This window comes from Rutilus rutilus, assembly GCF_951802725.1.
Source record: "Rutilus rutilus genome assembly, chromosome: 7".
NCBI classification, from domain to species: domain Eukaryota; kingdom Metazoa; phylum Chordata; class Actinopteri; order Cypriniformes; family Leuciscidae; genus Rutilus; species Rutilus rutilus.
The window spans coordinates 24,439,140-24,453,831 of record NC_140221.1 but is presented as its reverse complement, the minus strand read 5'-3'; the positions used below and the strand labels follow the sequence as shown (position 1 = coordinate 24,453,831).

The 14,692-nt window shown below is 40.9% G+C and overlaps 1 long non-coding RNA gene across 3 annotated transcripts; it reads left to right on the top strand.

The window, feature by feature from the left end:
• Window positions 1-935: 935 nt before the first annotated feature.
• LOC311293019 lies at window positions 936-4,070 on the top strand. Of its 3 annotated transcripts, none has more exons than XR_014627871.1 (6): window positions 975-1,031; window positions 1,413-1,627; window positions 2,365-2,541; window positions 2,642-2,835; window positions 3,285-3,312; window positions 3,478-4,070. It is a non-coding gene; the product is annotated as an uncharacterized lncRNA (long non-coding RNA). The 3 variants fall into 3 exon arrangements; XR_014627872.1 differs by having other exon boundaries at window positions 1,413-2,010; XR_014627870.1 differs by lacking the exon at window positions 1,413-1,627 and having other exon boundaries at window positions 936-1,031.
• The last annotated feature ends 10,622 nt before the right edge of the window (window positions 4,071-14,692 follow it).

Sequence of the window (14,692 nt, the reverse complement as noted above, 5' to 3'; positions counted from 1 at the left end):
GAAGGAACATTTTATCTTCCTGAAGTTGGGTTCCTGAAGTTACAACACTCTCTGTCTCTCAATCATCATCACTGCATAAGAGACATCAAGAATCAAATTGTATTTTAAAAGATATTTTTTCTCTTCCATGAGGCTTAGTCACAAAATCACAGCAGCTACCCTGTGACACCCAGCCCAGGAAATTCCATTCTTTACTCCTTCTTTGAGGTCTTTCCTCTGTAGTTTTCCACTCACCCAGCATGGCCACATCTAGCTGATTTAGAATGACCCCTCTAACCCCTCTTGGCTAAATTATCTTCCATACCTAAAGAGTTAAAGGTTCTTAATCATTTGTCTTACTGTGTGTGTCTTGCTTACGCAAGGTGCACAAACATACATAAATTCCAGAAGAGAAACGAATGCTTAAAACCACACAATGTCTAAGAAAGTTAATGAAAAAAACTATCAATTTTTCTACAACAACTTTCAAGATTTATCATGGAAGATTGGGTTAAAAGGTAAACAGATTGGAACATGAGTTTATTTTGTATTAACCCAGGTTTTTTTTTTTTTTTTTTTTTTTTTTTTTAAGAAGAATTTGGTCAAGCTAATTATTTAGGTCACAGGTTATTTTTGAACTTCGCACTTTCTAAATTGTTGTAGGCCTGTTTTCATTTTATTAAGTGTATGAAAGAGAACTTGAGTAGGCCTATACAATAATAAAGTAACACAATTAATCTTTTGTTAAAATCCACACAGTAGGCTATTACACACCTTAACTTACAACTATAGGCTAACTATTAAATTATTTAATAAAATATTTATTTTCTGCTACCGATTATTATGTAGCCTAAGCAGTAGCCTAATTATAAAACAGACGCATGCAGCCTACTGTGCTGTAACTGATTTTTTTTAGACGTTTATTTGCGCATTAGAGTCAAAACGAAACTGAAAGAACATTAAGCTTGAGTAAACAAAAAATGAAAGTGTTGCTCAATGACTCAGGATTCAGCGCTCAGACCTCACGCACTTTCAGCCTCTGAAGAAGAACAGTAAGTAGCTGTTGGCTATGTCCTTCATTATGCCTTATTTTATGTATTTTTTTATCCCACTGGAACTTTACCTGGTTATTTGTGAATGAGATTTTAAAGTGCATACGCCTATCACAGAACTGTAAAATACAAATGGATGGAAATATTCCACCAATGTTTTAGCCGAAATGATATATAGATCAGAAATACTGTAAGATTGGTCCGTGTCGCTTGAGGTTGTTTTTTTATATACTAAAAATGCAAATGCAAAAATGAAAGATTTAAACCAGACGGTTTTTTTTTTTTTTTTTTTTTTTTTTGTAGCTACTTCATCAGTAGATACTTCTGCTAAATTGTGACTTCAGAAAGCCAGGAAATCTAACCGATTTTCTATTTTTCCAGGTTTGGTCTTGTAATTTGTGTCGTGGGCTGTAGCACGGGGGTGTGGCCGTGGACTGTCATGTTTAAAAGACTGAACATAGAGGATGACTTTTTTCACCAAAAGTGCCATAGTCTTTAGCTATTATTAATATAATAAATGTGCTAAACATAATGCAGTCACGGACTGGTCATCGCGAGAAGCCGGGAAAAGTGAAATTTGGCACATTTTCCAGCTTGTTTGTATTTACCTACTTATTTGTTATTAATTCGTTTTATTAATATACCTTACACACTTGGTCAGAGGATGCATTTTACAGTACAACCACGAGATCATCCCAGTTAATTTTCAGTGGGATAGGAAGCAGAAGGAGGGCAGCTCGCCAAGATCCAGATCCTTCATGGGAGTCTAGCATGAAAGATAAAAAGACTTCCAAGCGAAAAAATACATTAAATATATAGGCCTACAGGTTTTTAGCTCTAATTAGCTCTCCAACATTCGTCTCCTATAGCACTATATTTAGCAACAAAAAAAATTCTATTTATAGAACATTTGTGACCACATCCCAGTGCTGCTTCCTTGTTCCTGCTATAAAGATTAGAACAGGATTTTCAGAGAGAGGTAACTACACAGCAATTAAAACGAGAGAGAAAAAAATAAAAAAGAACAATAATTTTTATAGATATAGGCGGGAAAAAACATGCAGTAGATCCATACAATTAACTGCCAATAATGTAATTTGTTGACCATAAATGCATTAAAAATGCTGACATTTCATATTTAGACTATTTTTTAACAGGAATGAAAACGAGGCTGCATAAGGACTGAAGGATAATGAATTGATTAATAAAATAACATTTTAATGAAAGTTTGTGTTAATGAAAGGCTAAGATGTAACTAGTTAAAATGCTGAATATTCTAAATTGTATTCTGTTCTTCAACTGTTTTATCTTCCCCCTCTTTTTTTGGACCCAGGACAGACAATGGATTCTGTTGGAAATGAATTCAAGAGAAGTCTCCATAATAAAGTATCTGGTCTGAAGGAGGTCTATTACCTTGAGCGATGTGAATTCATACTGTTTTTCTGCACCATTGTTTCTCGTGCTGGAACTGACATTGACGCTGCAATGAAGTACATTGATCAAGTTACAAGTGTGAACCCAGATTAATAATAAAAAACATAATTAATTAAACTTAACCGATTTTCTTTTTTAATGATCCAATTAACAATCCACTTTTAACTGCCCTACAGGTCAGATCAAGCCAGTCCTCTTGGTGATACTCCATTCTACGTTTGACCCTGAGAGAATTATCCCAGACAGCAACAATGCTATAAAGAGACATGACATATTTGCAGTGGACTGTCTGATTTTTGATAACGAATTACTGAGATGTCAGAAGAATGACAATGCAATTGCTGAAGCTGCACAGTACCTCAATTCAAAGGTAGGCATGTTGATCACCATGGACACTTTTCACAAACTATGATGATGTGTTTCCAGTTACAAATCTAGCAAAGTTTTTATATTTCCATTTTTTTAAATGTACATTTGTAACACTATACTTTTTTTTATAAAAAATAAATACAACATAAATACAGGGAGGGAAGCTAGGCTAAATTTGACACCTTTTTCTCTTCTGACTGTTGTAATCAATCTCTTTATATATTTTTCTCATTTAGAAACTTGTGGAAAAGCTATCGTGTATTTTTCTTTTCTTTTGCTATTGCAACAGCAGGAATGCAATGATCATATTTGCTGTATAGAAGTTTACCCATTCATGACAACTTCCGCTTCTGAAACCAGCAAATGTGTGAAAAGGGTCCAAAGTGAAAGATGAATGTGTGTTTTATTGTAGTTAACACAAATATATTCATATATTAATTTCCCTTCCAGAATCTGACTTCATATTATTTCTTGAGTAGTAAGTATTCCAAGCTTTACATTCTTCATTCTTCAGTAAAATGTTCACTCTTACTATGCAATATCGTAATTAATTATAGTTATAAAAATAAATGAAGGAATGTGAAGGAATAAAACAAAAACCTATGGCATTATATTTTATATAAGCTGTCTTTCACTCTTGCAGAAGATGGTGGAAATCGAAATCTATCCGGAGACCAGAGTGCTGAAAATGGCAGACTAATCACTGATGGAGACTCAACGCAAAGATTCCTTCGTTTCGCTCGTTACCCTCGTTGGCTTTTTGCTCTTGGTGTCCTTGTTATCCTCATTATCATTTTGGCGCTTATTGGATATTTTTTAAGTTAACAGCTTTGTTGTTAATTCATCCAGTGCTAATTAACACGGTCTGCCTCTCATTTAATGAAGAATGAAATTAGCATTTTGTGATTTTCAGCAGTAACTGTCAGCTGCTCAAATTATCCTATAATCATATATCAAATTATCCTATAAACAGAATATCTCCAAAACTGCATGTATAGTAGACAGCATGAAGAGAATTACATTTTGAAAATAAATTAGCAGGTAACTGGTTATATGATGATGCTTATGTCTATGTGAGATGTGATTCTAGTAAAGAAGTATGCATGGACTCAAGTGTTTTGTGATTGAATAGTTGAGGCACAAACAGTCAAATGTCATTTTCAAATGTGCTAATGTTGCATGTCATTGTTCAAAAAACATCCTAGCCTAAATAAACAGCTGTTTCTTGCCACTTTTTATTCATGTGTTCTTTAATTTTTCCTATTATTTCTGCTTTACTCAGTGGACTATTTCATTTCCTTGTACTCCCACATATGCACCCTCAGGACTAAACCAATGTTCTGTAGATTTATAAGTATCTCATTTATTAATTCTTGTCTTGTTGACTGGCCACTTAATAAACTATTTAAAGCTGACAGAGAATTGGTTGGAACTGGAACTGGAACCATTGACTTCCATAGTATTTTTTTTTTCCTACTATGGAAGTCAATGGTTCCAGTTAACTGTTTGGTTACTGACATTCTTCAAAATATCTTCCTTTGTGTTCAGCAGAAGAAAGAAATTCATAAAGGTTTGAAACAACTTGAGGGTGAGTAAAGGATGACAGAATTTTCATTTTAAAGTGAACTATCCCTTTAAGGTAGCAGTTGCATCTGTTCAGTTTTTTGAAGGCAACATAGATTCTTTATTGCCTATGATATCCCACAGTATCCTCTGCGTGCGATTCCGTGACAGTTGAGCTGAGGGAAAAAAAACTACCTCTAAAACTTCAGCTGGTGCATGGTCAATTTTTTCCAACTTTTTACTATTTTGAGCAAGAAATTAATATGAATGAATAGCCTATAGTTATACAGTTTCAGGAAGTACCTCTGTATCCAAACCATTTGGATTTAAAGGACACATTCATTGAAACAGTACACAGTAGCATCACCTCATTGTAAAACCTACACATGTGCTAGACAAAGTACATACCTGTTTATAGTGGTTATAATTTCCAGAAAAAAATTACACATGAAAAACACTTTTTCCCCCCAATAAAAAATAGTTTATACAACAGTCCTTCAAAGTCGCAAAAAGCAAAACAATTTTACTATGAAATTACAGGTGAAAACGTTGCTTCTTTTTGCTGGAACAAGTCCAGAAACATGAGGGCCACAGAAACATGTAAACAACAGTACTGTAAAAATGCACCTGGGCTTTATAGAAGAAATTTTGGAGTTACTAATCACATCTGCTTTATGTTTGCATGTTATTACATGACCTTACAACTCCAAGACAGTTATGCAATGATCTTTGGAGATTGGGTTGATCACAGCAGAGCATTTACAAGAAATCGAAACTGAAACGATTTTACATCATATTACAAATAAATAAAATGTCTTTCTCTACATAAATTACCATTTGAGTTCCTTAAAATGTCATTTTAGGTGCAGTCACTTTTTTTTGGCTCAAATGTAAAAAAAAAATTGTCACCCAGAGAGGACAACAGGATTCGCCTAAGTTCTCAATCTTTCTCATTAAACCAGTGACTGCAATGAAATTAAGACCATTTTACAAATGAGACACTTAAAATGATACCAAATATGAAAAGGAAAAACAATAGATTCACAAGATACATCATTATGTGATATAGACATTCTTAGTGAACTTTTGGTGACTTGACTCGTGAGAAGAGGAAGGGAGGAAGGAGAGGGGGATGCAGAGATAAGGAAGAAGAAAAGTTTGGACAGGCGAAGTCACACTCAATAATGCAGGTCTGTCCTGTGCTCTGTCTTTGCTATCTTTTGTCCAGGGTGCGTTTTATGGCTTTATTGCAGGGTGAGTTTGGTCTTAGCAGGAAAATCAGTTTTTACCTTCCCGGCGGCTGTTTCTTTGACCCATATAGATAAGGGACCCATTGCTGTTCAAGTTTCTATACCTAAAGACACAAACTGTCAGATACTAGGGTCAAAGATCCTGTCCCATATGTTCCTGAAGCGTCACACCAAGCCCCTCCCCAGGCACGTACATACATATATCTTGTTTCTCACACTGACAATAAAGACATGTGACACATTACTTTGCAATATACGTTGAAGATCAATAGAAATCAAATTTTTCCATTACAGCTCTTAAACTCTGCCATAGCTAACCTGTAAAATGAGACAAACTGAGGAGAGTTTATATAGTGAGAGATTGATGCAGACAGACGCTCAGAAAGAAAGAATAAGCCTTTACTCCTTACAGACTTAAAGAGGAAGTCTGTACATTGAGAAAGCAGAACTGTGACTAACAACAAAATATAATAGATGTGTCCGAAAGCTGACAAATTCTGTCTCCGCATGCAGGCAGAAAATGGAGGAAGGAATTAAGACGAGAAAACAAACCCAATGATTGCGTCACATTCTAAAAATATATATATAATTCCTAACAAATATATTATTTAACATCACTGAAACAACTTATATATTGATTTATACCATCAAAACTAAGTTAAATGACTCTTAAGGTAGCAGTTGCATCTGTTCGCTAAGGCAACGTAGATTCTTTATTGCCTATCCCACAGTATCCTCTGCGTGTGATTCTGTGACAGTTGAGCTGAGGGAAAAAAACTACCTCTAAAAGTTCAGCTGGTGGTCAATTTTTTCCAACTTTTGACTATTTTGAGCAAGAAATCAGGAGGTACCTCTGACTTTGCTATGAGGTCATTGGCGAGGAAACAAGTTAGCTGAATCTTTCAGGCACAAATGTGCCTGATAAACTGACAGTTTGGTTTTAAAGGACACATTCATTGAAACAGTACACAGTAGCATCACCTTATTATAAAACCTACACATGTGCTAGATAAAGTACATATCTGTTTATAGTGGTTATAATTTCCAGAAAAAAATTACACATGAAAAAAAGGAAAAAGAGAAAACTGTACTTTTTCCCCCCAATAAAAAAATTGTTTATTCAACAATCCTTCAAAGTCGTAAAAAGCAAAACAATTTTACTATGTAATTACAGGTGAAAAACTTTGCTTCTTTTTGCTGGAACAAGTCCAGAAACATGAGGGCCACAGAAACATGTAAACAACAATAGCCTACTGTAAAAATGCACCTGGGCTTTATAGAAGAAAGTTTAGAGTTACTAATCACATCTGCTTTATGTTTGCATGTTATTACATGACCTTACAACTCCAAGACAGTTATGCAATGATCTTTGGAGATTGGGTTGATCACAGCAGAGCATTTACAAGAAATCAAAACTGAAACGATTTTACATCATATTACAAATAAATAAAATGTATTTTTCTACATAAATTACAATTTGAGTTCCTTAAACTGTAATTTTAGGTGCAGTCACTTTTTGGCTCAAATTCACAATTTTTGTGTATAACCTTGTTCTAGACCCTGTACTCTAAAAAGCAAGAAGAATATTGTATAGTGGCTACCTTTATTAATTTACAATATTTTGGTATTTTTTAATTAAATAAAAAAAAAGGTATTCTATTTAAGAAAGACAGGCATCATTTAGAGGCCTTACATTCAAGGTTTAACTTAATAGCTGCCCAGTTATTATAGGGGATTGCTGACTGGATAATGTCTATATAGCAGTGCCCTCAAAAGGGAAACAGAACTATTTTTTCAGCATTTCTGAAAAGCATGAACAAACTGATTTTTTTTATTTATTTTTTATCATAAATGTATAGGTTAGTTATAGGAAAGAGGAATTTGAATTAAAATCTGTTATACTGAAGCAAAATTCAATTTCAGCAATGCAACAGAGGGGCTACATGTCTCTTTGCTGCAAATCAGCAGTGTTGGGGAAAGTTACTTTCACTTTCACTCAAAAGTGAAATGAATAAGCCTCAGGCTTAATGAAATTCAAATTCACGCCTGTACAGTAAAGGGCACAGCTCAAACAGCTGTGCTGCCATTCTGGATTGCAGAAAAATAGGACACAGGGAAGGAAAGAAAAAAAACAAACAAAAAAAACCCAACACAAATGTGATTGTCCGTTTAGTTTAATTGTGTTTTCATTTTCTTCCCTGTTCTGCTTTGCCTGAGTTCTGTTCCCTAGTAGTTTCCTTGGTTATTAATTAGCTCTGCAACTGTTCTGTTTAAGCTTGACCCTGTATTTAAAGGAACACTCCACCGTTTTTTGAAATAGGGCTTATTCACCTTCTTTCCTATTTAGATAGGTGGGCAAATGCATTTTTGTCTCAGTGCATGGATTGGTTTAGTTTGACAAGGTCGGCAATAGCTTAGCTTAGCTTAATGAATGGAATCCTTTGTTGCCAGCTAGCATGTCCTGAGTAAAAGTGATAAAAAAAAATTAAAAAACAAACAAACACCTAATTACTTCTTGTGGCCTGCGTATTCACAACGAGTACAAATAGCGATGCAGATTAACACTAGGCGATTTCCTAGGCAGATACTGACTTGGGACTATATTAGGGGGAAGCTCAGGCGAAGCACTGCTACTTGGGCGCAGAGATATCACGCAACACATAAAATCCCACGACTTCCGTCAACATACCAGCGTGAATAGTAGCTGGCTATTTTTCCTACAGTACATGAATGGCGATGAACATGGCTGATTTTATGAGAGTAAATCATAAATCATTTATGAGAGTAAATTAAAAAAAGTAAAACACTTAGGACTCAGGACATGCTGGCAACAAAGGATTCCATTCATTAAGCTAAGCTAAGCTCGCGCCGACCCTGTCAAACTAAAACAGTCCATGCACTGAGACAAAAATGCATTTGCCCACCTATCTAAATGTAGGAAAGAAAGTGAATAAGCCCTATTTCAAAAAACGGTGGAGTGTTCCTTTAAGCCCTTCATTTCCTTAGTTCATTGTCTGATATTGTTTGTGTTATTCGTGGTTGTATAATCTATAAATGTTCCTGTGCTTCTGAGGAATACTGAATCTGATTTTGTGCAAGTGAGATGAAATGTAGCATGCATGCATAAATGCCCACGTGTGCAAATGAAATATCGAACCCATAAACCGATTTGTAAACCACAAACGAAAAATGAAAAATCGAGCCAAAATCTAATTTTTCGTTTTTTAAACTAAATGAAGTTTCATGTAACAAAGGTCGGGAGGAATCAGGGTATCTTCCGTCCATTCCAAATCCGTTTTCAATAAAAAAAAAAACAGAAAACGAAAAAACTAATCATTTTTTAATTTATCATTTTACTGCCTTTGTTTAATATTTACTTAAAGTTATATTTTTCTATCCTGGCAGACACATAATATACTCTAAATAATGGATTTTAGAATGTCCGTGTACGTTTTGATAGTTTGTTTTCCAATTTGAAATAAAATAAGCAGAAACGAGAAAACAGACCCTTTATTCGTTTTTTCGTTTTTTTCAAAAAAACGACAAAACGAGATTTCGGCTTGATTTTTCGCTTTTTAGTTCACAGGCAAAAAACGAATAATGACTTCAAAATTCGTTTTCCACATGTGGGCGGCCTGATACGCCCCCTTCCGCCGATTGGTCAAGCAAATCTGAGCATGTGACGTCAGATGTCGCTCAGGGCCGGGTTTCCCGATAACGATGTATCTTAGCTGTCGAAGAGTCGCTGTCCATTCGTGAGGTGCTGAAACATAACCTTATGGAATCGTATTCTGAACGTTTAACCATTACAGGCATCTTTGTACGTTTAACCATAATTGTCATCTTTTGTGGATTAGCAATCAAGACAAGTCTATATAAAGCACACGCGGTGGCACTGACAAAATGGCTAAAAAAAATAAATATATATATATCTTTCAAAAAGATGAAATTAATGTCCTTTTAGAGGAGATAGAGCGAAACAAAGGTGTAATTTTAAACAGATTTAAAGGATTTCTTTTATTTATTTTTTTGTTCACTTATTTAATTTTGATTAAAATTATTAGATTAAATTATTTATATTTTTTTGTTTTGTTTTCTGACCTTTTTAATTATTTAATTTATACATAAATTTAACCAACAACAAAAAAGAGTAATAAAGTGTACAATAAAGTACAATCAAAACCTTATATTATAATCACATTGCATTTGAATAAAGTAAAAGGTGTAATCTGCCGGTTGTCCTGCAGGTGTCCTCATAAATCTGTCTTCTTACAATGTACTTGGGGATGTACGATTACTCCAGAGCACTTGTAGTTCTACGAAGATTTTCAAGTGCTACTTAAGCTACGATGCTTTTGGGAAACAGACCGTAATATTAAGATCAGTCGTACGATCGTTTTTACGATCAACTTAAGCTTACGATGCTTTTGGGAAACGCAGCCCAGGTCTGTTCAACAAAATAATAGTCCTCTACTATGGCTACAGATTCTTAAACTGTACAGGGCAGGTCCTATTGGGCTTTCTTCTGTGCAACTTTACACGTTTCACAGAAATCTTTACATCAGAAATATTAATTATTAGTCTGCCACCAGCCTGTTCTTTTACGAGAGGTCTCTCGTACTGCGTAAGTATCTTACGCTAGGGGGAAATCTCTTTTCCGCGAGATACTGAAGCCAAAAATTATCCTTTAATTTTGAAATAATGTAAAACGCGTTACGGCAGCATGCAGGCATAGATGGCTTGCGTGCCTATTGGCAGCCTATCAAGAGAGTAATAATAAATATGACTTGATAAGCTGATCACCCTAGTTTTCATCTCTTCAGCAAGCTTCACGCATCGCTGGATCCGGAGAGGAAGAAGCCGCGCCGCTGAAAAAGCCTTCTGCGGGACGAGCCCTTGCACCTGAAGCCGCTGGTCGACAACTCGCCGCCTTCAGTCGCCGTTCCTGCTACGCTATCCGGCGTAATATCCTTTTTCTCTGCCAGTGTGTGTTCGCCGCCGCAACACACACTCACTTTCTAAAAGAGCGAGCGTCTTTTTCAAGATGCCTCATACCTGTGGCTCATGCCGAGCCCCACTCAGCGACGGGGACCGCCATGTCATCTGCGTTTCATGCCTGGGTGAAGCTCATGCAGCTCTCGCGCTCGCTGACGGACTCGCCTGGCATCATTCTCTGAGTCTGCATCTCCGCCCGCTGCGACGCCGCGCCGCAAGAAGCACCGCTCTCAGCGGGTCCCTGAACGTCCTACAGCCTGTGGGAGCTCGCCGGTTCGCCCGCCAGCTTCCCCGCCTGCTTCGCCTGCGTCTCTATCCGCCGGACAGCGGCCGCCGTCTGCCGCCGCTTCCGCCGCTTCCGTTATGGATGACGACGTGTTTGTGGGGGATGACAGCTGCTCTATCCTGGCGTCTGGCAGTGAGGATTGGTCGAGCTCTGTGGATCACGCTCCCTCTGCTCGCAAATCGTCTGGGAAACGGGCCAGCATCGAATCAGAGCTGATGTGTCTACTCACGCAGGCCGTGGCGAGCCTCGGCCTTGAGTGGGCGGTGCCCGCGGTACCCGCGCACAATCGGCTGGACGGATGTTTCCTGCAAAGGGACCGCGTTTCACAGTCTTCTAGACCCGCGCCTTTTCTTCCTGAGCTTCATGAAGAAGTCGCGAAATCCTGGAACGCCCCCTTCTCAGCCAGAGTACGCACCTCTGTTTCAGCAGCATTCTCCGTTGTCGACGATGCTAAAAACAGAGGATATCTCTCTATCCCTCCAGTGGAAGAAGCTGTAGCAGCCCATCTTTGCCCGCCCTCTGCTGGACGGTGGGCTAAAACGGCGCTGCCCTCTAAAGCTTGCCGCACTACTTCAGCTATACACAGTCGCGCTTACACCGCCGCTGGACAGGCTGCATCTGCGTTGCACACAATGGCCATTTTGCAAATCTTCCAGGCCGACCTTCTCGGTAAACTGGACGAGGAAGGACCGGAAGCTATCTGCGTGCCGGACCTGAGAAGCGCCACAGATCTGGCTCTTCGCGCTACTAAGTCCGCTGCACAGGCCATAGGGCGAATCATGGCTTCTCTCACCGTGGCTGAGAGACACTTATGGCTGATGCTCTCTGAGATGGCGGACTCTGAGCGCTCCGCATTCCTCGACGCCCCCATCTCTTCTGCCGGCCTCTTCGGGTCTTCCGTCAAAGATTTCGCGGATAGATTCGCTGAGGTACAGAAAACGTCACAGGCCATGAAGCACTTTTTGCCCAAGCGCTCCAGCTCCGCGGCAGGTCACTCTAAACAGCCGTCTGCTTGCAGCTCCCAGCCGCAGCCTCAGCCCGCCGCCGCTTCGCAGCGTCGACAGGCCCGGGACACAAGACCACGCTCTTGCTCTGCTGGCCGCCGCCCCCCACCACGTGGGCCCCGGCCTAAGATCGAAATAAAGCCCGAGGCCTGAAAGTCTTCCTAGCCAGCCTAGGAAAACAACGGTGTTCAAGTCCCGCTGTGGCCAGACTTCCACCAAAACTTCTCGCTCGTCCAGTTCCAGTAAATGCGACTGTTCCAGTGTAATCGGCAGTAAACAAATCGGTACCACAGCCTGTTTGCCTGCACACAAATGCCGTTTTTACGGCGACCCAGATAAATCCCATAAAGAGTGTATTTTCTGGTACTCCGGCCACGGCCGATGGTGTTATGAGTGTAGTAAAAATGCCCACAACCCAGTGTTCATTCCTACACACAAGCACAGCCCGCCAAAATACAGGGTTTGCACACATAAAATCGACTCGAAAAATCGAAAATTTAACTGTGCATTAAACGTAGTGAATGTGCCCACGACCCAGTGCCCACAAACACTACACATTGCATGTCCCACGGTTTCTGTAAAAACGAAACTAACGCACATACAGTCAGCTCACGCCGACGGTGTTTTCAGTATAGTAAATGCGCCCGCTGTCCCGCGCCCGCATTCACTCACGGACATGACAAGCCCTACGGGGCTTCCCCCGCTCGCTTTCCCTCGGCAACCCGCCGTAAGAGAGTCGAGCGCGGGCAGGCTGCCCGCTGTGATCAGCGCGCCCCCCGCCTCGAACGCTACAAGCGCGATGTTTGTGTTTCAGCACACCGGAGCTCTCCGGTCGCCACCATATCGCGGCCAGAGCCCAGATTTCATTCAACCCCTAGCTATTCATGCAAGTGCGTGGGCAAAGCTTCCCGGGGTATCAGAATGGGTGCTAAACATCATAAAGGGAGGCTATTCGCTACAGTTCGCTCGACGTCCCCGCCGTTATGCGGCGCGAATCGAAACTACGGTGAAAGAGGAAGTAGCACATCTACTTCGAGCCGCAATAGCGAAACTGTTGAGCAAAGGGGCCATAGAGCCTTTATCTCAAGCTCAGAGCGAAGGGGGTCTATACAGCAGATACTTTCTGGTTCCGAAAAAAGACGGGGGTCTCAGACCCATTCTAGATCTAAGACAGCTGAACAGAGTGCTTTCAAAACGCCGGTTCAGAATGCTCACAACCAGGAAAATCCTCACGCAAATTCGCCAGGGGGACTGGTTTATGTCAATAGATCTGAAGGACGCGTATTTTCAAATACAAATAGCGTCACGTCACAGGTGCTTCTTGAGATTCGGCTTCGAGGGCCAGGCTTATCAATACACAGTCCTGCCGTTCGGCTTGTCCCTGGCACCCCGTACATTCACGATGTGCATGGACGCAGCGCTCGCACCCCTGAAACTGCGGGGCATGCGAGTTTTGCTACCTGGACGATTGGCTGATTCTAGCTCAATCACAATCAGAGCTCATAGAACACAGGACCATTTTACTCGAGCATCTCGAGAATCTAGGTCTCAAAGTCAATTGGGCGAAGAGTTCACTGTCTCCCAGCCAGAGAATTTCTTTTCTGGGCTTGGAACTGGACTCGCTGTCTATGACAGCTCAACTATCGCCACAGCGCAGGCTGGACATCCAGCGCATGACGAAATCCTTCCGCCGCGGCACAATAGTCCCGCTCAGAAGGTTTCAGAAAATGCTGGGTCTCATGACCTCAGCATCATCAGTGCTCCAGCTGGGTCTGCTTCAGTTCTGGCTAAAAGCACGAGTACCACCGCAAGCTTGGACCTCTGGTCTTTTTCGCCTCAGGGTCACTCAGGGATGTGTCTTGGAAATCTTGGAAAGTGACCGACTGGTACCGGTTAGGTGTAAGCCTGGGGACTTCCTCGAGTGTGATGGTGGTGTCTACTGACGCCTCCACCTCGGGATGGGGAGCGCTGCTCGAGGGCAGACCGTTCTTCGGCCAGTGGTCAGAACGGGAAAGGCTCCTACATATAAACTGCCTGGAAATGATGGCAGTCGACAACGCGCTGAGGCGCTTTTGTCCCCGAATAAAAGGACACCACGTCTTGGTCCGTTCGGACAACATGTCGGTGGTGTCCTATATAAATCACCAGGGAGGTATCAGATCCCGAAACCTGTACAGGCTGGCAGAACGTCTCCTGGTTTGGGCTCAGCACAATCTGCGCTCACTGAGAGCAGCGCATGTGCCAGGCCATCTGAACTTGGGACCAGACAGACTGTCCAGGAACAATGTTCCGGCAGGAGAATGGTCTCTACACCCACAGACAGTCCAGCTGCTGTGGAAAACTTTCGGCAGAGCAAAGATAGACCTGTTTGCATCTCAAGAAAACGCTCACTGTCCGGAGTTTTTCTCCAAGAGCAGGGATGCGCTGGCCCACGTCTGACCCCGCTGCCCGCTCTATGCTTTTCCCCCAGTTGCGCTCCTACCTCAGGTACTAGAGTGAATCAGGGAAAGCGGATGCTCAGTGCTGCTAGTGGCTCCGTTCTGGAAGAACCAGGTTTGGTTCCCAGTTTTGATGCAGCTGTCAAGCACTCCCCCATGGCTAATACCAGTGAGGAGCGACCTCCTCTCTCAGGCCAAGGGCTCGATCTGGCATCCTCGCCCAGAGCTGTGGTCCCTACATGCGTGGGCCATCAACGGGTACCCGCTAACCTCCCAGCGGGAGTGCTGAACACGATCACGCAGGCTAGGGCTCCGTCTACTA